At 45.8% G+C, this 13928-nt stretch overlaps 1 pseudogene; it reads left to right on the forward strand.

Moving 5' to 3' along the window:
* The first annotated feature begins 1401 nt into the window (after positions 1 to 1401).
* Positions 1402 to 13928, forward strand: part of LOC149346435 (uncharacterized) — a 56844-nt pseudogene continuing 44317 nt past the window's right edge.

Genomic DNA, 13928 nt, shown 5'->3' on the forward strand with positions numbered 1-13928 from the left:
GCTAGCAATTCGAACGCAGTTTGTGCCAGCAGATCTTCTTGTGTACTGTATGTCTGCTTGCCTTAATTCCTCAGCAACAACCCAATGTTCCTTGCTGCTCTGAAATCTTAACTGTCTTAGACGTTTTCACTCTACTGCATAACCAGATACATGATTTCCTTCACACACCTGACAGCAGTCTGCACTATACACGCACAAGGCACCGTGGAGAAAGAAGTGTCCATTTAAAAAAAACCTTCTTTGGTTGACACACAACAGTGATACTAATGCTATAAAATTATAAAAAAAACATATAAACATTAGCGTTTGTTTTGTTCTAAAACATAATGGACTGTAGTTTTAAACACTGATTTTCTAGTGGATGACCCTCAAGACTAATATACATGTAGATCTCGCAATGGCAAGCAGCGGCCGTAAAATCTATAAACAGGCATGAACGTCACAACTAACCACTTTAAATTTTTTGTCGCAAATGAGCATTTTCTATTAGCATTTTTTGCACATCACATGTGCGAAGAAGTATCCTTCTCTCCCTAAGAAACGTACACGGCATGCGAGGTTATACCTTTCATGAAAACAACAAAAACGCGACTACTTCGCGAGCAGCTTTATTTCTGCACCTGACACAGTTTAAACATTCTGTTTTCGGATATTTTTATTTCTGGCAAAGTTACTGTAGCAGCGCCACCTGTTTTGCATATGCTGTGAGAAGATGAAGTTACACGAGCCGCGCGCCACAAAGCCTCGGACGCCGGGTGGACTCGAGACCTCAATAAGCCTGTTCTGTGGTCCAGCAAACGGCAGAGGTTCGGGTCCTGTTTCTGCCTGCACGCAACACTTGGTAACCTGCGGAGATGATTCCTCTGACCCTTCTGAGTCGGGGAACAGCCATCGAGCACCACCATAGCCTCCTTTCTATGCAGAACGTGGAACGCAGCTAGTCCGCACCTCATAACCTGGAAACCCTGCCAGGTTTTGCGGCCCGCCTGCTGCCGTACCGAAAGAGCTACCCATCTTTCTAATTTCTTGCAATGGAAGCACACTACGACTTGGCCCGGACCATGTCGCAAGCTACGCGGTGTTTACACGTCGCCTGCTCACTGCTCTCACCGTGCCTAAAGAGGTAGCCGACATCTTGGCCCGGTTCCGACTCAATCTACTTGCGTATACTTCTACTACCCCAAGGCGGCGCTCTTTGCAAGCAGTGCAGCGTCGGAGCGAATGCGCATTCAACAACTTGTGTCCGTTCATAAGCTTGGAGCACATCGCCCTACACCACTGCTCTGTTGCATGGTGCAGCTCCTTGTGCTTGAGCCCCAATGATGACGACACTTTCCTAAGTGAGCTGTTCCTCCAGCGGCCTAGAGAAATTTTAAGATAATCCTGGATGCTGCCTGGACAATGGGCCTCTCCAAAGTCGTCACCTTAGCGGATAAGAGCCAGGAGGTCAGCAACTACTCTCCACAATTTGCCACCGCCACCTCTTCAACCAGCACCACCTATGCGCTCCAGGCACTCATCCTTTCTTATTTGGAAATGAAGGTTGCGCCTGTGTCTGCCAATCTGGTCTGGGCCCGCATCGCTCAGCTGATCACTGCTGAAGCACCTCATGACCACCGTAGCCCTCGCCGGCGCCAACGACGGCGTACCTCATCCTGTCTCTGCTTCCAGGAGCACCACTCGGCCCACCAGCATCGAGGCGAGCGCTGTTGAATGTGCAACCGGACGACAGACAGCTAGAGGCGACGAGCGGAAAAGGCCAGGAGTCCTGCCACTTTCTCTACGTGACTGACAAGAATCAGGAACATCATCATTCTGACTACAACCAATAGAGGGAAAAGGCCTCTCCCATGTCTCTCCAGTTAACCCCTTCCTTCGCCAGTTGCGGCCGCCATATCCCCGCAAACTTCCTAACGTCGTCCGCCCTCCTAACTTTCTGCCACCCCCTGCTATGCTTGCCTTCTCTTGGAATCCAATCCGTTACCCTTAAGGACCAGCGGTTATCTTGCCTTCGCATTACATGCCCTGCCCAAGCTCAATCATTCCTCCTCATTTTGAGTGGTATGTCATTAACCCGCGTTTGTTCCCTCACCCACTCCACACACTTCCGGTCTCTTAACATTACACCTATCATTTTTCTTTCCATAGCTCGCTGCGTTGTACTTAAGCTAAAGCCTCTTTGTTAGCCTCCACGTTTCTTACCCATACGTGAGTAAGGGTAAGATACAGATGTATACTTTTCTGTTGAGGGTTACTGTTAAGGTGACATTCATGATCTGAGAGAACGCGGAGCACCCACCACCACCCACCCACGTGGCACGCACATATGCGCTCCACCCCATTCTTATTCTTCTCGTTATTTCCCTCTCAAAATCCGGATCAGCGTTCACTACCTGCCCTGCGTACACACACAATAATGCAGTGATATTGGAACCAAGTTCTTGATATATACCGGCTCCCAGATCAGTGTCATTTATGCTAACGCCGAGACCAAGCTTCACGGCCTCATACCCACCAGCTCTCAGTGAACACCACATGAATTCTGGTTTACAAGCAGCGGTCTTAAACTGTGTATTTAGGCCTCCGTCGATGCTTTTAATAGATTTTCGTGGCTACCAATGCCCACGTCTACCATCGTACCAATGGCACGTCGATCATCGGTGCCGACTTCTTTAGTCATCACGGTATTTGTGCCGACGTCAAATCTCGCCGTCTTCTGGACTCGACCGCTCGCTTCTCGGTGCAATGGTGTGTAACGCAGAGAACTAAAGCTCCAGCTCTTTCATGGGCTGTAGTTTCGATTCCTCTGTTCTGCTCCTTACTCCGCGACTTTCCGACCCTCTCTGCCCCGCCAGAATCGACTGTGCCTGTGCGGCATCAGGTGCGTCGTAATCTGGTGTCTGGCACTCCTGTGTTTACCCGCCCACATCCCTTTGCCCCAGACATGATTAAGGGCGCACATGCCGAACTTGAGCGCATGGTGGAGTTGGGCATTATGCAACCGTCCTCTAGCAGTTGGCCTTCTCCACTTCGCATCGTCCTCATAAAGACCGGGGACCAGCGGTGATGTGGCGAATACCGCGTTCTCATTGCCCACACCATACCTGATTGCTACCCACGGCCCGATATGCAGGACTTCATCGCACCTCTTCATGGCGCGACCATTTGCCCCCGAGATTGACCTCGCCCGCGCCTGCCGCCTAATTCCAACAACCTTCACAAAACCCGTTGACATGTTCGAATTCTTGCGAACATCTAGACATCTGAAAGTTTTACAGATAACCTCCTTCGGGGTCTGCCCTTCGGTTTGGCGTACGTAGAAGACCTTCTCATTGCCAGCCAGTCCATAGACGTCCTTTTGCACTAACGGCGCCATTTGTGTGACAAACTCTCTGCTAACTTTATCGTCATCAGCAGTGCTAAGAGTTTGGTGTCCGTTCTCTTGACTTCCTTGTTCACCACGTCGACACAAGTGACATTCGACCTCTTACGTCCAAGATACAAGAAGTTGAGGATTTTGAAAACCTGCCTCTTTTACTTTCCTACACTAGTTTCTCGGCATGGTCACTACTACCACCGCTTTTTTCGGAAATGCGCCATCTTGGTGTAACTGCATGACAGCCTGCTCATAGATAAACATAAGGCGCATTCCTGACACTGGGACGCGGATGCCCACACAGCATTTCTCGCCGTCAAACAAGCCCTGGCCGACGCAGCTCTGGTTGCTCATCCTAATCCAGACAGTGCTCTCGTACTGATCACGGTCGCTTCCACTACTGCTCTCGGCACTGCGCTCCAACAGAGCACTGGTGGCGCCTGACAACCTCTCGCATTCTTCTCCAAGGGTATAACCGTACTGTGATGCGTTATAGCGTGCTTAGCCGGGTGTTACGCGCCATTTACTTTGCTTTTCGCCACTGCAGTAATCTTTTTAAGGTCATGCCTTCAACACCTTTACCAATAAGAGGTCCCTAACGCATGCGCTCGACCACTCCGACAGCCCTCACACGCCGCGTGAAGCGCGTCAGCTTCACTATGTGTTGGACCATACCACCAACATTCCACGCGTCAGCGGCACCCCCAACATTCCTGCAGATGCTCTGAGTCATGTGCGTGCCGCAACGATGCATCCCCCGGTTCCCATTCAAGACCGGCCTTCCGCACAGCATACCGACCCCGAGTTGACGTGTTTACGCGCACCTAACTCATCCCTGCAACTGGAGGAAGTGCACATGAACGGCACCACTCTCATATGCACATATAGGTCAAAGTCCACCACTGGAGCGAACTGCAGGATAGATAAGCGGGCGAGTTGGTGATACATTATGCAAAACAACAGCGCGAACGAACGGGGACGAGACGAAGAATACACAGGAACAAGCGCTGGCATCATCCTGTGCCGCAAGAGGTATCACGTAGCTACTATTGCTGCTGGAACACACTGTGCTGGAAAGAATTTCATCCTTTCAAAAGACCTAGGTCGTATTGTCTGTGTATGTTACCAAATTTGCGACCTCTTGCGGTGGAAATTTTGATCATGTGCGATCTAGGCAACAACTTCGTCTTATATATGCCCCTCCCATTGTGTATTAGTCCTCTGTGTCAGATGCACGGACCGAAACTCGGTACAGGCACTGCTTTTGATCTTAAATATGAGAATCTGTATAATTCATGGCATTCGCGGCTAAAATAGGCAAAGAAAGAACGAGATCGTCCTCTAGTGTGAGGCAAACATATGAGGAAGCAAGATTTCTTCGTACAGTTGCCGCTAAATTGAGCAAAAACCGACGCCGAAGAACGCGGCTTAAATAGACCTCCACAGTTCAGTATTTAAAGATTGTTCGTTATCGTCCAGAATCTCGTATCGTCCTCAATAGCAATTTTTACTACTCACAAGTTAGTCCACATCCAGACTGCCTGCAGGCTCCTACTCTAAGATCTCCACGGAGATACTCAACGGCACTGCATCAGCCACACTTTCCCAAACCGAATTGCTCAGATTTGATATGTACTGTAGCGATATGACTTGTAGTTTACACATATCCGCACACGCGGCGTAGAAACGCCGCTTTCCTTTAGGTTTATTGACATTTTTACCGTCTATCGCTGTCTATTGCAGGAGCGGCTTCAGTGTTGTGAAAAATGGCGGCAATAAATGCTCTGCTTGACAGCTGTAGCAAATTGGTCGCTGCACCGTCGCAGCGGTCGATAAAGCTCACTCTGGTGCTCTCCGACAGCCCAATCACTCAGTCGGCTTTTCTGATGACCAAGAAAAATATTAAAGGCCTCAAATAGGCTGTACTCCGGGCTTTAATGCGTTAAACCCGAAACTAAAACGTAAGCGTGATTCCCTTCAAGCGTCGCGCAGGCGTCGCCGAGAGATGCCTGGAGATGGCAATAATTGTATTTGACTCAATTATTTGCTTGATATTCCTCAACCGAAACTATTTTATGCCTTCTTTAACGGTGAATACATCGACCATTGGTGTGCAGCTAAGAGATCCGTATATACGCACATATGGAGGGTAGTACATTTCGCTAATTACAGAACCGTCTTTGGTGCATTAAATGCATAATATATTCGATTTCCTCTCAACCTCTTCTAGAGTAACTTGTAGTGCAATACAAATGCCCATTACTGCTCAGAACACTCCGATCCAAAGCAGTTGAAAGCCCACAATGGTGTATCTTTAGCAGAAGACTATTTAAAACGTGCCGAAAGCCCCACCAGTGACAAGTTTATATTATTAAACACAAGTTGTTTACAGTGTGTTGAATCTGGTTTTAACTGATTGCTAATCAGCTCAACGATCAGTGCTCTCGATATAGCAGCACCTAAAACTGGCTTTTCCGTTGCTTGGATAACTTATAAAAAATTTTAGAAGCGTTTATCATAATATTGAAATGGTATTTTTGAAATCTTTAATAAAAGTTATTGTTCTTGCTCTATTTCAAAAATTTCAATTTAATCTGCATAGCTTCCACACAATATACAGAGATCGACGACAAGGGTGGTTTCCACTTTATCTAGTAGAAAGCTAGTCTAGTAGAAAATAAGTATAGTGCGCCGAAGAAATTGGGGCAGGATAACTTGCTGAATGCTTGAAAATGAAAATTCAATGTAAGTGGGGTAAATTATTAAGCAGAAAATATTTCTGAATTCCTGTCTTTAAGTGAAACGTTGTATTAGCCACCTGATTACGTCAACGGCAGCCGCATTGTGAGCGGCATAAGAGATGCGGGCCGCAGTTTTTTTTTTACAATGAGAGTTATATGAGGGTAACGGAGGTAAATGATTTCCGTTGTTTCAGCACAAACAATTATTTTTCATTTGCAGAGTTCATGGCCGTCTAATCGTACTGACAGCTAGCGATCTCTGTGAACTTGACAGTTTTAGAAATTCTTCTTTGAAAACTGCCGCAGCGGACATTATTTTGCTCGCTAGTTAAGGCAGGCGCCAAGGTGAAACTAAATTACGCAATCTTCTGTGATTGGCAAAACCCGTCTTGAACCCAAGTTAGGGAGGCTCTGTTCGGATAACTTTTCTGAATATTTTCTACAAACTACAAGTTTCGCAAAGTTCTTTACAAAAATCCTCCCTTCAAGATGAAACGCATCGAAAGACGGATATGCACTTCGTGCTAAGATGGAACTCACAAAGCGCAGGTGCTTGATAGAGAGTAAAGGGCTTCGCAGCAATGAGAACTGTGCTCAAACCACAAGCTTTTATACAAAGTTTTTCGAATTGATGAACCCTTGATGGCCGTCTGTCGGTTAAAAAATGTGTGCGTCCCTTTTCCACTTAGTTTAATATGAAAGGTTTATGTGGCCATTTTTAAAAAGGTCACTAGAGATAGGCACGCTCCCCGTTTCATAAATGTTTCGTATTATTCGCGACTGTCACGAAGGCTCCAACGAGGTCTTGGTGGTGAAGAGGAATTCTTAGTGCTCCTATCTGACTGAAAAAAAAAAATATTGGACAAGTTCAGCCTAGTGCACTGAACTTTGAAAAGAGAATGTATGACGCCAGTTATTTGTGCACTCACTAGAAAAGTTTCGCTTTCAAATGCTGGTGATGATCTTCAAGCAACACGCCATGCCCTTTCAGAAAACGGTGAACTTTGAAAGGCTTGAAATGTTTTATGACATTTAAAAATTCATTGTACAGTATTTTAGTGCTGTACAGTTTGAGCGTATAGCAACAGATATTTTGTCCCGGGGCTTTGCTGTCATCCCCTTAAAATACCAAAAAATAGTTCCATGATGGTCGCAGTTTCTTTTTTTTATTCTAGAAAGAAGGCTTACAATCGGCATATTCACGTGACGGGTGGAAGCCAGTTACTGCTGGTTTGATATTGTTAGTGCATATGATTCTATCAGTAGATTTTAAGATACCATACAGCGGCCTGTACTACAAAAAGAGCTTGATTGCCTCAAGTGATGTTTGTTTTGTTCTACCATCTACGATGGTACACTCATTGAGTGTACGGCTCCTCAGCACTATATCGCGAGGTTGAGCCACGTGCGAGAACCGCTGTATTTACACGAGCTGTTTCATGGAAAGGGATCAGTAATTTTTTAAAATAGGGTTCCTGAGGTAAAGGGTGGCTATATGCGGCATAATAATTGCAGTGCTGGCAGGCGTCAGAAAAATGGCCATTACGTTACTTCCTAATGTGAAAATTGAGCGCAGCTCATCAACTGTTTCAGCTTTTCCTTAGATTGAGGCAAAAGAATTCGAGGAAGACATGTATGCACAATTTCAGACAACTTGTTATTCTTCCCACATATTCCTTCTTCAAGAAACACTCCGCTAACACTTCTTGATTATCGTGAAGGAAGCTTTGTGGTCGGAGAAATAGATCGATATATGCTGGAATTGCTGCGCCAATGCCTGGTTCTCAAAGGCGAGGTCTATGCAAGTATTACGCGGGCAAGTATCACTTTGCCCGCATAAGTGATAAGAAATTCATGTTTGTCTTTATATTTACATTAAAGTCTCCTCCCACCCTGCCGCTCTGGCAGGCGTCACTTAATAGTTGATCGCGAGAGTTCGCTCACCGTTGCCAGCGCTAACACATGCAGCTCACATCTCTCCCTCATCACCCCACGTACCTTAAGCGCAATTCAGGCGTCCACTGACACAAGGAGCCAGTTAAGCGTATTTCCTTTTCTTGAAATGATCTTAATGTAAAATGTTGTCAACGTCCACACCAGTGAACACAATGAACGCCGCCGGCCTATGGCGTCAGCACCGCGTTTCTGGAGCAACGTTGTCAATGCCTGCATACGGCATCACTCTCATCATCCGACGTATCTATAAGCGCGATTCAGGCGTCCACTGACCCTGGGAGCCAGTTATGCGCACTTCCTTTGTGCGTCATTCCCTGATGAAACGAAGATCGCCCGAGTGTGCGCAATACATAAGAGCGAGGCAAAGAACAATCTGGGTAACTACCGCGCTGTATCCATGCTTCCAGTTTCTGCAAAGGTGGCGGAAAAAATAATCAACGCTAGAGTCAGCAGTTTTTTGTTCTCTAAGGGTATAATTGCGAACCAAGTGTATGGTTTCCAAAAGGAAAATCCGTTGAATCAGCGCTACTGACTATCAAAGAAAAATTAATAACAAACATAGAGAGGCAGCTATATACTCTTGGTGTATTCCTAGATTTCAGGAACATATTTGAGTCAATTAAACACGATATATTATTTAGTAAACTTTACGATTATGGAATCCGCCGCAAAGCTCTTGACTTGGTAAAAAGTTACTTATACAACCGCCTCCAGTTCGTTAGTATACATAACACCAGATCAACTGCACAAGTAATAAATACGGCGTACCCCAAGGTTCCATCTTAGGTCCTCTCCTATTTCTCTTATATACTAATGGCATTGTATCAATACCCCAAACCCTCGAAACAGTGTTGTATGCTGACGATACTGATGTGTTTTTCATGGCAACTGTCTTACCACCCTTATGAAAAATGCCAGTGCAAGTCTCGAAAACTTATCGACATGGTTGCTGCATAGCCAACTAAGACTCAAGACAGCCAAACCGAACTGCATTATCTTACGGCGATTGACATTAAAGTTAATTTTGTTTTTATGGGGCAAACATTACACCGTGTGAGTACTCAAACATTTCTGGGTGTACATTTCCACGAGAACTTCAACTGGAGACGCCGCATAAACTATTTGAATATGGACCTCAAGAAAACTTTTGGAATGGTTCAAGGTTCAAGGTTCAAGATTCGTTTATTGCATGTTTATGGTGCAAGAATAAAAAAACACTGGAATACAGAAGGAGGTCTCAAAGTCAGAGACTGTGGACGGGACCGCCTGTGAGAACAATTGTAAAAATGAATATAGAGGCAGCAGATGCAAAAATTATAAAGATGTTCATCAGTACAGGGCAGAAAGTGAGATACAGGAAAGAATGCAAAGACTTATTTGAATGAAAAATGATTCCACACCTAAAAGCGTACATAACCACACAAAACAAAAATCATAGAGTAATATAAATGACAAAACTAGTACCATTTAACTTGAGAAATATTATTAGGGGATTGTAAAAACTGACGAAGAGCGGATTTAAAGGCACAGATATTTGGTGATTGCTTAATGGTAACAGGTAATGAGTTCCATAAAGTGGTAGCAGAGAACCGAACTGTTTGTTTGCCATAATTAGTGTTAGGTTTAGGTAGTAAGAAGTTATTGCGATCAGCAAAACGTGTGTCGTTGCGACGCGGAATTTGTTCACCGGTAGTTAGCGAAAAAGGAAGTAGCTCTGTAACAGATTTGTACATAATAGTACATAATTTTTATTCGATTATATTGCGCACAGACAAAATATTGTGGGAGAAGAGGAGACGAGGCGCATTTACAGAGTAGTGACTATAGGTTAAAAAGCGAATGGCTTGGTTTTGAATAGTTTGCAGAGATGATAAATGCGAATGATATGCGTTTCCCCAAGATGAAATGCAATACTGAATATGGAAGTGCATGACGAATAATAGAGAGAAATGAGAATGGGCACATGAAAATATGGCGAACTTTAATTAATACTCTAATACCATACGCCATTTTTTGTGAAATGGATGTAATGTGGCTCTGAAATTTAAGATGTTTGTCAAGTACTACACCTAGAAAAGATGCGTGATCAGCTGAAAAGATCGAGTTTGAGCGTATGCTAACAGGTGGGTTTTCGCAAAGAATTTTATGGGGGGACTTAAAAATTATAAAGCTAGATTTGGATGCATTGATGGACAACAAATTATTTCTGCACCAACCGAATACATTATGTGCATCAATGTTAAGTTTGTCAGCCACTTTAGATATATGTGAATCCGAGCCACTTTAGTTATATGTGAAAAATCTTCCAGGGTTGTCCCCTACTGGTCCAGGAGACCACGGGCTTGCGCTTAACGTAAAGCCCGATCCGTCAGCCATTTCTGGTCGGCGGGCTAAGCGGTCCGTAAAGCAGCCTCCCAGGAAGAATGAGTAGGATTGGGGATGGGGGGTACTGCCTTTGGGTAAGGACATTCCCAAAGGTAGTGGAAAAGTGTAGATCTGGGCACGCCACAGGTGGTACAATCAGGAGGAAAGGTGGGGTGAAAGCATGAGAGACGGTGGGGGGAAATACAACCGCCTGTCTGTAATTGTCGCGATGTGGCGCTGAATGAGGGCGACAAGGTACTGTGGGGTGGTGGCAGTGTCATGCGGCTGAGTTTGTAGAATGTTGTAATTTGATGATATGTATACAGGACCGATGTAGCCTCTTTCGCGAAACGTAGAAACGGACTCCAAAGAGCTGCGATCTAAAACAGGTGAATCATGTTAAATAGTAAAGCTTCTATTTATATTCTGATAGTTACCTTTTTAACTATGCTCGATAGGCCGCCGCTTGCAATCAATGATTTGTAGCCGACCGTTTAAAAACCACATACGTTTTAAGAATTTCGAAAATGCGAATCTGCTTTTCGTTACGCGGCATGATATTCTGGGTCTTCGCAGCGCGTGAAATCGAAACCGCGTGACGGATGCGGGCTTACAGCCACACCCACAAGCTCCGCAAGCTCGCGTCACTGAACGGGGCAGTCACGGGGCCTAGTGTGTCCCGCCCGTCTTCTGCTGCCTTGCTTTCTAAATTTTAAAAGGGGTTCGCTGTCCAGATCCGAATCGGTAAGGTCATCGCCAGGGGCCCGGGAAGTGAGTGCTAAAGATATAGTCAATCACTTTCAAGACTCTCACCGCAAGTACCCGACCCCCCTCAAGGGGCTGGGAAAAGCAGGTTGACTTTTTACAAATACATTGCTGTGCCTGGCAGTCAGGAAACACTTCGACCCCTCCTTTTCTGGCCTCTGCCCATACTGTACGGAGGTGGCTGACACCTACCAAATGGTGTGGGCATGCCAGAAAAATCCTTCCCTCACCCCCCCCCCCCCCCCCCCCCAACCCAACCCGAGAGGACTGGGAGCCAGGCCTGCTCGGCTGCCACGACCTTCCGGCCCAACAGGCCATGGTCCGGCGTGCCCGAGCGGCGGTAGAGTCAAATGGGGTCCCGGAATAGGGACCCCACCTAGTATTGTGAGGGGGGTGGCGCACTAGGGGTCATCTTCCAAACTACCTCTCTATGTGTAACCGTAAAAAATGCTTTTCACCACCACCACCACCTTGCTTTCTAAGCGAAGCTTAGTCATTGGGTGCCGCACTTGGCGAACGAGTTTCTTGGCCTGAATGCGCGGCTTGCGGCTTGGACTAGCTATAGTGCCGAACTGTTTGCATTTTGCGATTTTTGTTTATCTGTGTATCGGTTTTATCCTGCCCATTCAAACATACCAAGAGCATGAACTGGCATCACTGATCTTTTTGCTAGGAAAGCCCCGGCAGTGCAAGTTCTTGTCATTCCGGCAGATGCAAAATGAAGTTACGCGCTACTGTTCTTATTTCTTTTTCCATTTTTGCCATGGAGGTACTTTTGAGGCAAGAAATGCGCGCTCAACGGTTGTTTTACTTACGCTGTAACTTAAAAACGCAGTAAATTATCTCCATATATTTTGATTTCACGTGACATTCTAATTTTCCGTGTCGAAAATTGGTGGTTTGATAATACCTCCTGCTATAAAGGCTTGTTTTGCGCTACCAGCTCTTCGTTTTCTTCGCTCTTCATTCCCGTTTTTCTTTGTATTTCCTTAATAGTTTTTCACAGGCTTTGAAATTTGTTAATGCCTCTCCAAGATTGCTCAATAACTATAGTGTTCACAAAAATAGCACGAGTATGTAAGGACATGAGCAGTCATAATTAGTTTTACATTATAATTAACAAGGCAGTGACTCGTTCGTATTCAACAAAATGTGAGTCAGCAAACGACACGTATAATGTTTTCTGTGCGGGTGTCTTTTTCCAAGCGAGCGTTGATAAAATAAAAAGAAAAGAAAACACAGGACCTAACAGTATGCTGACATGAGTTTATGGATTCTGTTTCCAAGCGACGCAGGTCACCTTTAAAAGGCTTAAGAGCAATAACATATGTTAGGGACATTCAGGCGGATGGCGATGACCCTCAAGCGGACTAAATTAGCATTTAGCCTTTAAAAACGGTGTCCGACACATTCGAGAGTGCAACCATGAGGAATAAAAATCTCTTCTTAGAAGGCAGAAAATTTCCGCGTGTAGAAGAAGAAAATGCGTGTCTCAGTCGGAAACTACGCTGTATACTATCGCGATGGAAAGAAATGCGAACGCGACGCCCACACTCTCCGCGGCTCGAATTTCTTTTCATGGCGCTTTTTCCGGGATGGGCACCTTAGAGGTGCCCTAGGATACATCACGGAAGAATCTAGCGTATATCTGCTGCCATCAAAGTAAAAGCGCAATGAAAAGAAACAAGAATACCGAAGTGCCTAGGCTCTGCATTCTTCGCATTTCTTTCCATCGACCTGTACCATACAAAAGCATAACATCACGTGCTCGAAAGGCTGTCCTTCCATGGCAATGCACAGCAAAAAACGATATTTCATCGCGCGTAGAGAGCGCTCAATCATGTCCTGCGGAATGTTTGTAAAGGCCACAGTAATTCTATGCTTCAGGTCAACAAGGCTGGAGAGCTGCGTCGTATAAACCTTATTCTTCACGTATCCCCAGCGAAAAAAATTGGCTGAGGCTTAGCTTGGTTAAGCCCGGAAGGTTGCGAAAGCAAATTACGAGCAACTTTAGCGACTAAGGAAGTGAAAGGCGAAAGCCTGAGTGCTGCACGGAACGCCGGAAATAGGTTAAAGTGCTATTGAGGTGTCCACTAAACCACAGATTTGGTAAGGCGCCTTTCCTTTCCTCCCAATCAACGCAGTCTACAACGCTGTCTATGTCAGAGCGCATCAATGAACGCCGGAATTAGCTTAAAGTGTTATTGAGGTGCCCACTAAACCACAGAGTTGGTAAGACGCCTTTCATTTCCTCTAAATGAACGTAATTCTTCTCTTACTGCCTGGGATCTGCGGCGCTCTGTGGCTACCGATGGGACCGCGCCTACGAACTGACTTGGTAGCTCAGATTTCAACTTGGTATGACGTCACAGACGCTAGTGCCTCCACGCGTCATCAAACTGGAGGCCGTCTAAAGGTCAAACGTGACTGCCGCCGGCACCACGCTGAAGGCTCAAAACCTAGCGTAGTATTTCTTTCGCAATAAAAGTCCAGGGGAGATAAGTCTCGTTACCTAGGAGGCCAAGCAGACGGTCTACTGCGCCCAATCCACTGCCTGGAAAAATTCGTGTCCAGAAAGTCCACAGCACGAGAGGATGAGTGTGGCGGAACCCTGTAATGCTTAAACCACATCAACTTAAGCACGTTAACCGGAAGTTCTGGGGCGAAGTTCATGACCATATCAATTAGGATGCACTCGGTGTAGTTCCTGCCGGTGAGGTTCCCGT

The sequence above is a fragment of the Amblyomma mixtum genome, chromosome 4, assembly GCF_055824585.1.
Source record: "Amblyomma mixtum isolate Tamu chromosome 4, ASM5582458v1, whole genome shotgun sequence".
Lineage (NCBI taxonomy): Eukaryota > Metazoa > Arthropoda > Arachnida > Ixodida > Ixodidae > Amblyomma > Amblyomma mixtum.